We start from the raw sequence: 15,568 nt of genomic DNA, 5'->3' as shown, positions 1-15,568 counted from the left end.
AAGGACATACCTACATTCTTCTAGAAGGCCAAAGAAGAGCTGTCTGCAAGCCTACTATAGTACCAGGTCTCATCGTTACCTGGCTCATGGGAGAGCAGCCAGGTTCAGGGGACACCTTTGCTCAGTTCTGACATTTTGGCCGTGACAAAGGAGCCAGCTAGGACCAGACCTGGGACCAGGAATGGCGGGGCCTGATACATATGCTGGTTGGGGCCCCTATTTAAGAAAGAGAGCTACAAAATTTTCGTGACTCCAAAATCAGATTTAAAAAGCAATTTTTTTCTTTAAGAAATCACAACAGGTCCAGATTTTAAGAAGTTGAAAAATTGCACAATCATCACAAAATTCCCAGCTCAACTTTCCCTCAGTTGGATTGTCAAAATGCCAGCGGCCACGCCCACCCAAGGACAAGTGGGAGTCAGAGCAGAAAGAGCCATCCTTCCCCTTGCAGCCAAATGTCAAAAGCAGATGGCTTTGGTAAATTTTACATAAGCAAGTGACCATGGGAACCCACTTCTAGTTCCTTGCAAGAGCCTTAAGAAAGGTTCCTGAGCAAGTGAGGAAGGAGGTCAGGAACCTCACATGAGCTTCCCAACAACCTCGCAACTGGCAACGAGGACTGGATTCTATCTCAAGAGCAAGGCTCAGGGCCTGCCAGACCTGATTCACGCCAGGCTCAGCCTTCATTGAGCTAGGACTTGCTCCTTTCCTAAATGCGTGGGCTGATAGCAGCTACCTCTGGGTATTTTGGGGGAAATTAACAAAGATAAAGAAGAGGCTGGGGTGCAGCTTGGTGGGAGAGCCCATGCACAGCATGTGTGAGGCCCTGGGTTCTATCCCCAGCACCACAAAAAGAAGAAAAAGTTGGGGGGTGGGAGAGCTGAGTACATTAAAGGAGTTCAAGGTTGCCAAACTTTAGCAAACAAATACAGGAACTCAATTAAAGTGGAATTTCAGAGAAACAAGGACTAATCCTTAGTATAAGGACGTACCACCTGTTGCAGAGGAAGTAGTCCTTGTTTATATGATGCTCAAATGCATCTGGGTGCTTCCTATTTCATTGAGGCCCACAAATGTGGGAGGTTGACCTTGTTTCTGGCTTGGAGCACCCCGGGTGTCCCACAGTGGAATTCATACACAGTAGAGGGTGGGTGAGGGGAGAGAACACTGCAGGGACCCCATTTGAGACAGTTTATTGTGGGGGAAGACTGAACGGGGGCCATGAAGTAAGTGGGGTGTCTAGACGTGGGCTTGTGTGTGGAGGGAGTTACAGGACCTACTTGGATGAGCCAGGGAAACTCTTGGGACCTCAGGTTTTTCATCTGTAAAATGGGTGAAACCCAGGAGGAGATCCCTGAAGGCTCCTCTCTTAGATATCACCGTGAAGGAACTTTTTTTTTTATAATTCAGATGACCCCTCCTCCAGAGGTCTTCCCTGACTGCTCCTGGTAAGATTAGGTCCCCCCATGCCCGAATTATCTCCGCCAAGGCATATATATATATATATATATATATTTTTTTTTTTTTCCTCCTTCATACTAATTACAGCTTTCTCAAGTCGCTCTCTATTTTTACTTAATTGTTTGCTTATGGTCTGTCTGTCCCAGTGAATGCGAGTTCCGGGAGAGCAGAAAACGAGTCGGTCTTGTTCGGGCTGGGGCTGTGCGGGCCCAGCAGATGCTCCGTCCATGTTGAATGAATGAGAGCTGGTGCCATTGGTGAGTCCCTGCAGCAGCCTTTCCCTTCTCGGGGGCCGAGCCTGCCTGCGGGAGGGTGTGCTGCCCCGGGAGGGCGGGAGGGAGTCGGCGTGGGGTGTCGGTGGGTGGGGAGGAGGCTGGCCCTCGCCTCCTCCGGGACCGGGAGAGCGAGCGCGCGGCTGGCTGCAGGCGCTGGGACAGTGCGGCGGCAGCTGCAGGGCCCGAGCCCCGCCGCGTCGGCCGCCGGCTGTGTGCGCCCGCGGAGCCAGCGCCGCGCCTCGGCGCCCCCACGCGCCCACTCAGCGGCGCGGGGACCGGGCGGGGGCAGAGGAGGGCCCGGCGAGGGAGGGGAAGGGGCCGGTCCTCCCGGCTCAGGCAGCCGCCGCGGCAGCCCAGGAGGCGGAGGCAGCGGCAGCGGCGACAGCAACGTGCGGCAGCGCTCAGCCGGCCGCGTCGGACCCGCGCCGGCGCCCTCTCCACTGCGCGCGGTGAGTACGCCCGCGGCGCCCGCCCAGGCCGCCCACCGGGAGTCGCCCTCGCCACGCGCCGCGCTCCGCGCTCGCCGCGCCCGGCCTCTGAAGCTGTCTGAGCGCTCGGGGGCGCACGGGCCGGATCCGGGCTTCCGGGGCTCCCAGGGCCACTCAGGCAGCAGGGCACTGGGGGCAGCAGGCTGACCCCCTCTCTGGAAAGTCCTTCCCGACCCCCGGGCCTCCGTTTCCTTGGGCGTTTGGGGCGGGGGCCAGGGACTTTGGAGTTTGTACTCCCGCGCGCGGGACAAGTGCATGGCGCGCGGGCAGTGCAGACGCGGCCCGGTCGTTCGCATTTGGCTGGGTCGCTGGCCTTGGAGGTTGCAGGAGCGGCGCTGTCCTAATGCAATCCCAGAGGCGCCGGAACCCGGGCCGCGGTTATGGGGTAAACCGAGGAGCCAGCGACCCGCTGGAGTCCCGGGATGGGCCGGACGCCCGCCGAGCCTCCTCTTTCTGGCTGCGTTTCTGCTGAAAATCCAGTTGCGCTCGGCCGGGCGGATCCCGATCGGGGCTTTTGTACCGGAGCGGGCAGTCGCGGCGACTGTTGGAGTTGAAACTTACAAACTTCACATCAAACGCGTGTTTAGAAAGAGGCGAGGGTTCCTTGTAAGGGGAGAGCGCGGGGGATGCACTTGGAATCGTTTCTTAGCCCTGCGGTTTGGAGGTTAAAAGGCCATGCCAGACCTTGCTCCTTAAATATATTTAGCCCCCCCCCCCAATAGTTTATAAGGGCAAGAGATATTTATAAAATATTAGGAATATCAGGAAAGCGCGACCGGCCAAAGCACTCCTATCGCAAAATTTCCAAAGCGCTTTCCTCAGCGGCGGAAACCAAGCGCTTGCTCCTTGCAAGTTCCCACTTTCCCCAAGTCGCAGCTCAGCATTGACAGCGCGCACCCTACTGCTTTCTGGTTTCTTTCTTTCTTTTTGTGAGGCAAGACCTATGCTACATATTTGTGGATTATCTTCTCGTTTCTCCCCTTTTCCCGAAATGCTGCATCATTTTAAATTACTTTTCTTAAAAAAAATATAACGTTGGGATATAAATCACTCCTGGTGGAGGGACCTTTTAATTACGAAGTGCAGGGGATGCAGGAGCATCAGAGTCCCGTTGGCCAGGGCGGAGGGCAAGCAGATGATTTACAAACATCGTGGCAGCATCTGAGTGCCGAATTATGTTTGAGTTAGGGAGCTCGTCCCCAAAGGAAATCATAACCAGCAGACCGATTGTAGTATTTCAAACCCAATCTATTAATTCCCGGAGCCTTGCTTGCTTGAGTGAAATTTCTATTACCAGAGGAGGAGTAAAGAGCAAGGAGCCACGTACCAGCCTGGGGCCCATTGGTTACCACCTAATACACACACATGGGTCCACGCTGCCCTGCCCAAGAGAGAGGCTCCTTTTCAAAATAGTCTGTGAAGGACTCTTTTAGGCAATTGTACTTAAGAAGTGATGCCCCCCTTTTCTCTTTATCATCTTAAACTGCTCAAACTTTCTCTTTCCTTACATCCAGACATCCTCAGACTGGGGAAAGTTAAGGGGAATTTATATAACAAATGATAATGGTTTGAATCTTGATTTAAGCATGAAACTGTGTCTGTCATCAAAAATCTCCTTGCACTTGGAGGAAACTAAAATTTGCAATTGAGAAAAAAAATATGGGTAGATCTGAAAGAAATTGAGCTTTTTTTTTTTTTAAGTAGCTTGCATGTCGCCATTCTTCTCTTGTAATTTTAGCTTCTCAATATTATTAACTTTATTATTTTATCCTAAAAGAATTGGCATCTTTCTTCTCTTCGCAGAGCCTCAGCGTAGTGCCTGTGTGCATAAGAATTCTCTATAAACACATAAATCATTCCCCTAGTATCAGGTAACTAAAGGAAATAAAAAGCTGTGCACCCCAGTACTTTGAGATTTTTTTTTAAGCAGCTGTTTTAATCACTTAAGTTCTAGCATCTTCTTTTCAAACCTTTTGTGTTGTGTTAAACACATCATAAAGAGATATGGTTTGTTGACGTGTTACAGGATTACCGTTTGGCAAAAACACCAAGACATGCTCTTTCAAATATGTGGTATTACTTCTGCTTTAAATTGGATGTAAAGAGATTTCAAGCCTTGTTCCAGACGGATAAATTGATAAAATGCTAGCTGCTGTCGGGAGAACAGAAAAGCCCTCGGCAAAAAGGCTCTGTGGTGTGGCTGGTTGAGGGAGGTAGGAGACCCCGGCAGCTTGGGAAACCCTAGACACAGTCCAAGCACGTCCACTTTAAGACCATTTCGGTTCCCCCCGCCCGTGACAAGATGACTCCTTTCCCACAAAGAAGAAACCGTTTCCTTATTTTCTCAGTTACTTTTCCAAAGATAACTTGCGCTGAGCACAAGAGACCAGAGTTATGCAGAAATCCAAGTGTAACTGGCTCAGACCGAGGGCCATTCTTTCTCCTCCTACCAGATGTTTTTAGGTGTCCTCAGCTGGAATGCCCAGTTTGAAACTAATTAGGCCAGCAATAAACTCCTTGTGTAATAAAATCGCAGCCCCTTACTGACAGTAAGTGGGGTTTCCATCCACTCACGGCGCTTTTCTGGACAGGGAGAGCCTGTGGTTGTCAGGAGAGAATCAGGGGAACAGCGCCGTCCTGCTTAGACCCAGCCTGCGGCTAGGTACCCACGCACATGTTCTTCTGCAAGGGGGTGGTGGGAGCGGGCCTGGGTGGGGCTGGCTTTGCCAGGGAGGCCTCCTTGTGTTAAAGATGCTCAGGGGAGAAGGAAGCGGGTACGTATCAGGCAGTGTCCACAGAGATGTGTGCAGAGGCCGGGGGAGAGGGCTTGGTCACGTGGCAAGGGGAAAATTTACCAGCCTCTTACCTGGACACCAAATGAAAAGCAAGGCCGTGCGTCCTGACAGAAAGTCCCTGGGAGAAAGAAGAAACCCCTCCCGAGGCTTCTGATTGGGGGGAGTTCCCCTGGTTATGGCCCTCCTGATCCGTGGACTTCGTAGAGGGAAGGGGCTGATGGGTGGAATTCTCCTGCCTGTTGCCAAGATGGGGTTTTGTTGGGGGGGGGCATGCTTTCTCCAGCTAGCTGCTCTGAAAAAGGAATTGGTGGGCTGTGCACAGAGGAGTCTCCTTACAGAGAATTAACCCCAGAGCTGAGAAAACATGGCCTGATGACAGAACACACACACACACACACACACTCACACTCACACTCACACTCCTGCTCCCTCCCAGCCCTATTCCAGATCCCCATCTACCAGGATCCTAACAGCTTCCTGAAGGCCTCATTTCTCCCCCTATCATTTGTGGCTATTCAAATAATCCAACTCACACAGCAGAAGGGAGACCTGGGAGGACAGGAGTCCGCAGGGAGCTCGCTGGAGATATGCTTCCGTGTTCTCTTTGAGGCCTTCCCTGGCCTAACGGTGTTTGACTAACGCCCTCTTGGAATCTGAGGATAAACCCCCTCAATCAGATGGCACATACTTAAAGTGACACTAGGTGACAGTGACTGAGGCTGCAGTGACTGTCAATGAATGCCAGGAGCCAGGTAGGAAAGAACCCGCCAGGTGTGTCAAGGGAAAGCGGGCAGAGGAAGCCTCAGGCTTCTACTTTGTTTTCGCCCCCTTTTTCTTGGCCCTCACTTTCATGGTGATGAGTGTCTTCCTCCCGTCCAGACTTGGTCCTCGTAGTCCACACGATGATGAAGTAGCTGCCACTGGTGGAGCCCTGGAAGTCAACTCTCTCGTGCATCTTTAGGGTGGATTCTCCCTGGAGCCCTTTGAGTATCATTATCATCCCAACCTTGTTAACAAGGAAACTGAGCCAAGGTCAAACGGCTCCCGCAGGCCACAGAGCCTGAAAGACAGGCCTTCAGTTCTCAGCAGAACCCACCCTGCCATGTGCCGCAAAACCCTGGCTCAGACAATGTGCCTGCTCCCTTTCCCCGGGGGAGGTGCTGGATACGGATGGCATTTGATGCACATTACAAATTATTTTTTTGAAACTAACTTGACTTTTTTTTTGTTGTTGTTTTAAATGGGAAAAAGATCGTATCAAGCATTTAGAAATCACAAAGGCAAGTCGTTTTAGCAGGCTGGTTCTGGTTCTATCAAGGAGGAGGACTGTTTATTCATGAAGGCTAATTTGATTTGTTCCTTCGATGCTAAAGCTACACATTTCAGTTCCTAAAATGAGTCAATAAATTTACCGGCAGGGGAAAGGCCCTCGACGGCACGGGAGGCACGGCTCCGGTCAGGTTTACTGGAAGGTGCTGGACCGCTCTGCGGGGGGTGGGGGGGTGTTGTTCAGGGGTTAGATCGTAAACATTTGGAGAGCAAAGAATAATTTGGAACAGGTGGTCCCGAGAGTCAGGTAACTGGAGTGATTCATCTCTGTCACTTGGAACATTAAGGGAGGCCACCGGCCGCCTGAACGTGGGACAGGCGGGCTGCGGGTCAGTGGGGGCTGAGGCAGGTCTCTGGAGGAATCCTGGGGGGTGGATAGCGGGTCTCCGCACGCAGTCAAACAGCTAGAGAAAGAGGGGCTTCGTGGGCGCTGTCATCGCCTCTGGAGGTGGCAGTGATAGCCCAGATGTGGCCGCCCTTGCTGTTTTGAAAGCCTGTCTCCACTTTCAGATGCTCGCAGAGACTGAACCCAGGAACTCAGATGCGCACTAGTGCCAACCTCAACACCTTTAAAAACGAACACAGCATTTAACGGAGGGTAGAGACCACCTTGTCATTCAGCATCCATGGAGCTGTGTCCGTCCCATAAAATCTGTGGGATTTCAGTGGCACTGGACTTGGCCTTCTGTTTTCCTTTCGAGTGTCTGGCAAAGTTAGATAGTTTTATGTCTGCGTGTTCCCAGATGGAACAGATATGAGCAGATCTGCTTGCAGTCATTCAGAGGAGAGCCGTCAACTCTCTGGGAACGTAACTAAAGGAAAAATGATAAAATCGGCATGCTCTCCTCCCAGAGAACGAGGAGCCGGCCGTCGGGCTACTGCCTGAACCCGGGAACTTTCTGCACCTCCCATCAGCCGAATCTGCCAGTCCCCCTTTCTTTTCTGTTCATCTCCCAAGATCCGTCTTTCAGAACTGAAATATACAGTGTGTTAGGCAAAAGGCATTTTAATTTTGCAAAGAAAAATCATGCCAGAGTCAGCCGGGTCTGTTTCCACCATTATTGTTTCTGCAGCGCGCATATTTTGGGTTTCATGGTAAGATGTGGGTTTGCCAAGAAAGAAAATTACAGCGAGCGGCTCTGCTGAAGACATGAACACTTTTGTTTAAGAAATGGGAAAAACACGGAAGAATTCTGCACGGTAATTGCTTTAACGTGAGTTTTAAATGCCATTGTTTGACTTGTGTCAAAAAAAGTCCCTCTTAGCTAATTCCCACATACGCCGTTACCGAATAGCTCACCCTAAAAGTGGCGAATGTGGGTCTCAACTTCCAGGATCTCCGAGGCTTTGGGAGAGCTTTCGCCCTGGTGGAAACGCGCCAAACGTTCAGATTGTGCGGGCCATTTTTTTTTAAGGTTACTTAGATATCGATTTTATTTTCTTGACCCAAAATGAGAAAACACAGGGAATTCTCAAAAGCTTTTTACAGGCTGCTATTATGGGAAGAGAAGCCAAACCAACATGTATTAGGTCATGGGCTTGAAGTGCATAAATAAGCCCTCGGAAGGTCACCAAAACAGGGCGAAAACCACCAGCGCTCCTTCCCCCCGCCAAGTCTGAATTCCTGCCTGTTGGACGTGTTTGGTTAAAGTGGACACAGCAAGCGGGTTTCTGCTCTTGATTCGGTTCTGAGAACAGGGAAGACGGCCCGTGGTGGACAGAGATGGGGCTGGGATTGCCCTGTCCATCTGGACTTTCCCTTTCACAGTTCCGGGGGGAAAATCAGTTTCTGGGACCATCTGTCACTCCAGAGCCCCCTCCCTGTGCCTGGATCTGTGGGGCTCAGAGGTGGACATGTCCGGCGTTGCCTGGTCCTTTTCTTCCCCTCCCAGCCCCTCCCTAGAGTCCCTTTGTGGGTCCGGTATTAATAGTATCCACAGCAGTTTTGGGTCATCATCCCCACTGTGTTTTTAGCATGGCGGCGGGTGGGGGTGGTTTGCAGGGCATAAGAACAAACCTTTAAATCTTCACTGATCAGCAGTTTGCTGAACTACAGAGACGGACACAGTGTCCCGGAGTTTGGTACCAACCCAGGTGCTGATGGAAATTCCACTTAGGGAGTAAACCTCCTCTTCTTCCGAGAGACAGAAAAGGTGTCAGCACAAAGAGGCTGTTTTCTTTCCAGGGTGTGTGTTATTTGCACTGATCGGGGCTTTTGTTTGGGGGGTGTTCCAGAACACTCGTCGGTGCAGCCTGTCTGTGCCCTGAGCAGCAGGGCAGGACGGGAGGACGGTGCTCCTTGGCCTTTGTGTGGCTGGTTCTGCAGAGGGAAGCCAACACTGGGCTCTGACGGTGTCACATGGCACAACAAGTTGGGACTTGTGCCTGTGTTGCCAGCAGAGCTTGCTCCATCCAGCCGTGGAAAGAACGGAGCCCAGAAGGTTCTTTGCCTCCCGTCTGCGATGGCCCGAGTCCCGATGCTGTCCTCCTGCAGCACAGACCCGCTCCCTGGAGAAGCTGAGGGATGGGGTGTGGAGGGAAGGCACGGGAGGGGGAGGAATGTCTTAAACTCAGCAAATGTCTGAAACGCTCGGAATGTCTCAGCGCTGCCCCGGCACCCACAAGAAAGGCACCGTGATGAAAGGACGTGGATGCAGACTCGGGGGAGCCCGGGACTGGGGGGATGGCCAGGAGGGAACTTCTCTGATCCCCTGGGACTCCCAGGTGCCTTTAAGAACCTGATTTTGGAAATTTGGCCTGGCATTTTTATTTTTATGCTTATTTTCAGTGAATCCACGTGGGGGTGTTTTGTTTTTTGTAGGACTTGTTGGGTGATAGCAAGTTGCCCCTATTTATTAAACACTTACTGTGTGCTGGGCCCTGTGCTCAGGAAAGATTCCGGGTTTTGTCTCCAAATGCTGGTGGGTGGCCTGGGCCGTTGTTATTCTCCATATTCTGCAGTTGTGGGAATGGAGTCCGAGGGAGGTGAAGGAACATGCCCAATGTCCCCTGGGAGCCAGGATTAAACCCAGGTTTGCTTCCTGACCATTAGGCTACCCGCCCCAGCTCACCCCGACCCCCGTCGTAAGAGCTGGATTCTCAAGTCAGTCTCCGTTTGTGCCCCCTTATGGCTGTTAGCCCAGGGTCAGGGCCGAAGTCAGGCTTGGAAGGAAGAGCTACCAGCTGGTCCCCGCACCTTGACCCTACCCTTGTAGGAGTTAGTGAACACTGGGGGCTGGAAGCTGTTGAGATGGTGGCCGTGTCATTGCCGTCATCTGACCTGCGTGGCTTTCCTGCTGTAACTGCAGAGACAAGAAGGTAGCACAGAGACCCTGGGGTCCACAGAGCCTGAAGTAGCAACTGTGTGAGGCTTTACGAAAAGTCTGTGGCCCCTGAGCCGTGGCAGTATGGGGAGACAGATGGGTGACAAGACGCATGCACCTGGGACATTTCGTGGTGGGGTAGCGGGGTGGCGCGGTGGCAGGGTGGCAGGGTAGAGGGGTGGCAGGGTGGAGGGGTGGCAGGGTAGAGGGGTGGCGGGGTGGCGGGGTGGCGGGTTGGGGGCTGGCGGTGCCGTAGTGTTGTGGTCAGGGCTGTGACTGGGCTCAACTGCAGGTGCAGAGGCCACAGGGCGAGCTCCTCTGGTGTTGGGGTCCCAGTGTGTTTCCCTGGTGCCTCTGCCCGTTGTCTCCTGCAGCCTGTGAGGGGACAGAGGGACTGGCTAGGACTTCTGGAGTTTTCTGTTGTTCAGGCAGCAGGATGGAGGGGAGACCCACCCCACAGACCCCCACCCACCTCAGCAGGGTCGTGCCCTGGCCACCCCAGGGCAGCACGGCGCTTCTTAGGAAGAGTGCGGGGTGGGCAGGCGCGTGGCGGCCGGGCTCCCCAAGTCTCAAGCCCACACGGTGAGAAGGGGAGCAGGGACCTGAGGCCACAGCTGGGCTGAGACCTGGCTCGGCGTTTGCCAACTGTTGAACCCGGGACCAGCCCCCAGAGGGCCTCCCCGCCTCGGTTTCCCCATCTGTACAGCAGGGCGGACGTAGCGCACCTGTCTCAGAAATTCACTGTGGAGGTCAAGTTAACAATGCCCCGGGCTGGGACTGGGCTGGGACTGGGCTGGGACTGGGCTGGGCAAGCAGTACACATCATACCCACGTCAGCTACTTACTGCGGACACTGCCGTCACTCTTAATTACTATCTGTGTGACCTGAGCCAGGTTACTTGTGCTCTTTGGGCCTCAGTTCCTCCCTTTACAGAATGAGTTTGGTAATAATGATAACAACAATTTCATTTGCGATAATCTGAAGCGGAAAATTCCTACAAGGCCTTGGCTTCGCTTGGGGCTTGCCTGGGTTGAGTAAGCTAGCTGTTGAGATGGGGGCAAGTGGTGTCCCTGGAAGGTGCTGGTCGGCAGGAGGGCAGTTGGACTGTGGTTAAGAGCGCAGGCCCTGGGCTCAGATGCAGCTGCCCCAACCTTGAGTCTGACCCTCTCGGCCTTCCAGACAGCAGAGGCCATCCCCGGGGTGGCTGTGAGCACTAGACCTGGTGGCACGCATGAAGGCACACAGCAGGTGGTTTGGCACATAGTAAGCACTCAATAAATGGGAGCTTGTATTATTATCACCCCCATTCCATGCTGCACCCCCATCTCCAAGAAAGCCCTGAACAGGAGTCAATTTTAATTTGAAAATAAAAGAACACATTTTAAAACTGCCAAACAGATTTAAAATAATATTCGTTAAACAAAATTAAAATATTCTATTAAAGCCAGACTTTGGGCTCGGACCAAATTTTTATAACCCAAGCTTAAAGGCCAGGGAGTCCCCCGGCCACAATGGGGACATTGTGATTGAACTTGAGACTTCAACACGGCTACTGAGCGGTCTTTGAAATGCACGTTTCCCTGTTAAAATGAAAGGGAAGTCATGGGAAGGAAAAAAATGAGGTCCTTGCTCCCCTCAACGAGCCTTAATGAATCGAAAAAGAAAAACAAAAGATTTCTCTCTTTTTTTTTTTTTTTCTTGCTACCTGACCCTGCCAAAGACTCATGGCCGCCTCCTAACCTCAGCTTTGAATGATCCAGACCTGACAGGCCTCGGAGCTCACAGGATCTCAATCGTGTCCTTCACCAGATTTGACTGGTGCTAGAGCACGTCGCGGAGCCGGACCCAGGAGTCCAGCTTTCCAGGTTCAAATCCCAGCTGGGCCTTGGTTCCCCTTCCCAAGACGGTGACGATGCTCCTGTGGGTCAGGTTGTGTGGGGTGTGTAACAGTCACTGCCACCTCGAGTGGAACTTCCCCAGCCTTTGGAAACTTTGAAAGAATGGAGATATGCAGGTCCGCCTCTGAGGGTCACAGATCAAAATACTCCCCGTATTCAGGGCAGGGGATCGTGGCTGGAGGAAGAGGACTCAGCCCCTCCTGCAGGAGTGTCTGTGCGCCGGCACTTCAGGAAGAGCCTCCAATGCCTTCACAGAAGCACCTCCAGGCTCTGGGTGTGTCTGTTTAGCAGATGGGAAACTGAGCTTTGGACAGGCCAAGTGGCCGCTCAGGGACATTCCAGGTCTCTCTGGCTTGTTCTCCTGTAGGACCTGCTGTCATCCTGGAACTAGCCTCTAGGACATGCGCGTGGACCATGGCGGTGGACTCTGGAGACTTCCCCTGACCCAGAGGTTATTCCTGGTCTATTCGAGGATCCCAGTCACTTCCTTCCCCAGGGGTGCTGAGCTCGGCCATAGCTGCTTGCCTTTCGCGGGCAAGGCCTGGCTCTGTCCTCGGGGCTGGAGAAAAAATAGCACGTATCATCCTCCACGAGCTGGAGTTCTTGTGGCCTTTACACTGAGATCCAGTGAATTTTTTTTTTTGAGAGGAACAGAAGCGGGCTGTGACGTCCTTCTCCAGGTGGAGTCTCCTGCAAGCCCCTGCCATCTGCGCCAGGCGGGAAGAGGGGCTCGCTCCTCAGGCCAGGCCAGGTCCTGCGCTGGGATGTGGGCTGGTGGGCAGATGGCCAGAGGCGGAGCCGCTGCAGGAAGGACAAGAGGTGGGCTGCCCGGCCACACCGGGGTCCTGCTGGGGACTTTGGGCTGGTGGCTGCCATCCTCTGAGCCCCGGTCTCCTCGCTCGTTCATGAACAGACACTTTCTACGTCAGATTGTTGTTCAGCGTAAACGGAGTGATGCTTTACAACCTCAAATTCTACTGTGGAACCGCCTCTGCCCAGGAGCACTCAGAGATAGGGCACAAGTGAAGGACACTGGTCCCTGGGGTAGTCCTGCTTCTTTCCCGTAGCCACAGTCTTGGGATTTCAAACATTCTGGAAGAATCCACTGGTCTTCTTTGGAATGGAGTGTGTACCCTCTCCATATCAGCTTTAAAATAGGCATGAGCTTCTTTTTCTTTAGAGCCATGTTTTTGTTTGATCATGCATTTGGAAAAAAATAACAAACATTTCAAACAAATGGTTTCGAAAGTTTTTCCTGCTTAAATACGGTTTTAAAATCAAGTCTGCCAAAGCAGCAAGAGTGGCGCCCAGGGATGGCCAAACTGGCGAGTGACACTTGAGGAACGTGAGTCGGTGTCTGAAGTTTTCCCCACAACCCACTCATTTAAAATGAAACATTTGACTCCTAAAACTTGTCTCTGCAAGCTGCTCGCGACAAATCCCCCCTTCCCCAAGTAACCGGAATCCGTCACTAACGAGAATGGCAATTCTGCCCTCCATTTTTTCAGGAGTGTGAGATGAAAAACAAGGTCTCTCAAGGACGTCAGTAAAGCCAGCTCTGGGTACGTTCATGCCTGGGCACGTTCAGTCTGTCTCGAGCCTTTGAAAGAAGAGTCAACCTTGGCGTGAATATGACTGTGATAACAATACCCCAGGTGCCTGCTCTGCACCAGGAACAGCTCTGAATGACTGTGCCTGACTCATCTGTTCCTCGCCGTGACTCTCTGAAGGCGGCACCTTGCTGCCCTCATTTAAGATGAGGAAAATAAGGCACAGAGAGGTTCAGTGACTTGTTCAAGGGCACACAGAGAAAGAGAGTGAAAGGGCAGAGCTCAGGCCTTGCACGCAGGACTGTGGTTCCTAATGTCGGTACACTCCCCAGCCTCTGTAAACATAGGAAGAGTCAAACTCGCCTTCTCTTTGGCCCTCACTTAACTGCACAGTGAGTTCCTTAAGGACAGGCATGAAAAGCAACCCGGGGGACATGAAGTCTTAGTTGCAGTTTTCGGGTTTTTCCCAGGGATGTGCTTGATCTGTAATGGCCTCGGGTGCAGCTTAGTATAGGAGCTAAGAGTCGGTCCACTGGGTTCCAGTCCAGAGTCTCCTCCTGTCACGTGTGGGGTGTGTTCTAGAAAATATGTCACGTGTAGTTCAGGGTCGTGTGCGTGTCGGAGTCAGTACGCAAACCCAGGTGGTAGGGTCCCCTGCGATGCTGTCAAGGCCTCAGGCTGCGCCCGCTCGGCCTCCTGCGGCTTCTTAATGGGTAGAAGGAGCACAGTCTCCACCATGAGCAGCAGACCGCGACCGAGCTCCAGGTCATCACCAAGACTCAGGTGCCCTACTCAGCAGTCGCACGTGCTGGGTGTCTGTTCCATGGCAGCACAGTAGGTCTCTTAGTGGCTCCGCGTGGGAAGCTTTCCGCCCACTGTCACCTCAGGCCGTGGTAGTATAGGTGGGGGTCACTGGCTGCCTGCCCGGGCTGCGGGCTGTGTTACCAGCCTGGAGACCTGGGGTGCCCTGAGTGTGTCCCAGCTCGTGTCCCTCCTGTGGGAAGTAGAAAGCGGCGTCTGTGTCGCAGGAGTTCACAGGGGTGACACCGACCCACGTGGTGATTGTTAAAGGCTACTTATTGCCTTGGGGAAAATCACCACTGGAATGGCCCCTCCCTGCAGGGCGCAGTGCACCTCTGGGAGTTTGGAATGGCAGAGAAGGGAGGGGCGCCGAGAGGCCCAGGTTCAGCTGAGAACAGCCCAGGTTTTCAAATAGCTTAAGACCGAGCCTAAGAGACTGGCTTCCTGGCTCTCCTCCACTCCCCACCCCAAGAAGTCACCAAGCTGTGGGCAGGTGACCTGGAAGCCAGAGCCACTGGGACCAGCGTCTGCAGAGACGGGAGGCTGAGGCCAGGGGAGGGGCTCAGCTGCAGTTATGGGGCCTGTTGTGGCCGAGACCCCCAGGCCTGCCTCAGGGATAGCCAGAGACCAAGGGCGGCGTTGGTCAGAGACGGACAGGAACACAGAACGTTGAGCCTGACCCTACCGTGACCGACCCACGTCAGCTCTCGGCTCTAATTTTAGGATTATCGCTTTATTTCTTGTTTCCTTTCTCCTGTTGAGAAAAATCTGTGTTTCTCTAGAAGCATCTGCCTAGTGCTCAGTGATGGCAAGGTGCCTGGCTTCACCCTCCACCTCCCCCCGCGCCCACCCGCTCCCTCTAGAACGTGGACTGGGTCCATTCATCCATTCCGAGACTCGTCCTGAGCACCTGCCATTTACCAGGCCTCCTCCAGACACGGGGCCTGCAGCCGAGGACAAAAAAGACCCAAATCTGCTCCTCCGTGGAGTTGGAATTAAGTGGAAGAGACAGAAAATGAGCACATAAATATGTCAGAGGCTGATAAGTCTGGGGGGGAGTAATCAAGAACAGGTGTCTAGGAAGTGTCCTGAGAGGGAGGCCTCCGTGAGCGCCACGGAGGAGTGAGGAGAACCTTCTAGAAAGAGGAGGAGGCAAGTACGAAAGCCCTGGGGCCAGTGGGGGGGGCAGTGAGGGAGGAGCGTGGGGGAGAGGAGGCCACGGTGGGGGGCAGGTCCTCTAGGGCTCTGCTTGGAGCCCAGCTACCGCGCCTGTCAATCCACCATGTCCGAAATCGGCCTTCTTATAATTTAAAAAGGACTTTTAAAAGTACCCGAATCTGAACCTGAAACCAGATGCCCGGAGAGGCCAGGCAGGTACTGGTTAATGAAGTGGGCGTGGGCATTGACCCTGGGTTCTGCTCCCTGCCCTTGAGAACTGAGTCCCCAGATTGCAGAGGCTCTAAGGCATCAGAATCTGGATTCATAAGCAATGTCCAAAATGCACCTACGGCCTGAGGGTGTGCGAGCCGCCCCGACCGTCTGTCCGTAGGCCCTGGGATCTAATTTCAGTGCGAAAAGCCTCCCCCTCGCTCTGGCTTTCCTTTTCACCAATTCCTGAGCAGCAAGGACGCCAAGAGATGCTGGAAA

The 15,568-nt window shown here is 53.2% G+C and overlaps 1 protein-coding gene across 1 annotated transcript in view; it reads left to right on the top strand.

Moving 5' to 3' along the window:
- Positions 1-2,068: 2,068 nt before the first annotated feature.
- Eya2 (EYA transcriptional coactivator and phosphatase 2) overlaps positions 2,069-15,568 on the top strand; it is a 190,326-nt gene continuing 176,826 nt past the window's right edge. The window contains exon 1 of the mRNA XM_046433563.1: positions 2,069-2,185. The gene's annotated coding sequence lies outside the window, so the exon portion shown is untranslated. The remainder of the gene's footprint in view (positions 2,186-15,568) is intronic.

The sequence above is a fragment of the Marmota monax genome, unplaced genomic scaffold (assembly GCF_021218885.2).
Source record: "Marmota monax isolate L192 unplaced genomic scaffold, Marmota_monax_Labrador192_F-V1.1 WCK01_AAM20220418_F8-fsc00014, whole genome shotgun sequence".
Classification (NCBI taxonomy): Eukaryota; Metazoa; Chordata; class Mammalia; order Rodentia; family Sciuridae; genus Marmota; species Marmota monax.
Note: the sequence above shows the minus strand (reverse complement) of the source record. Positions and strands in the feature narration are given on the sequence as shown.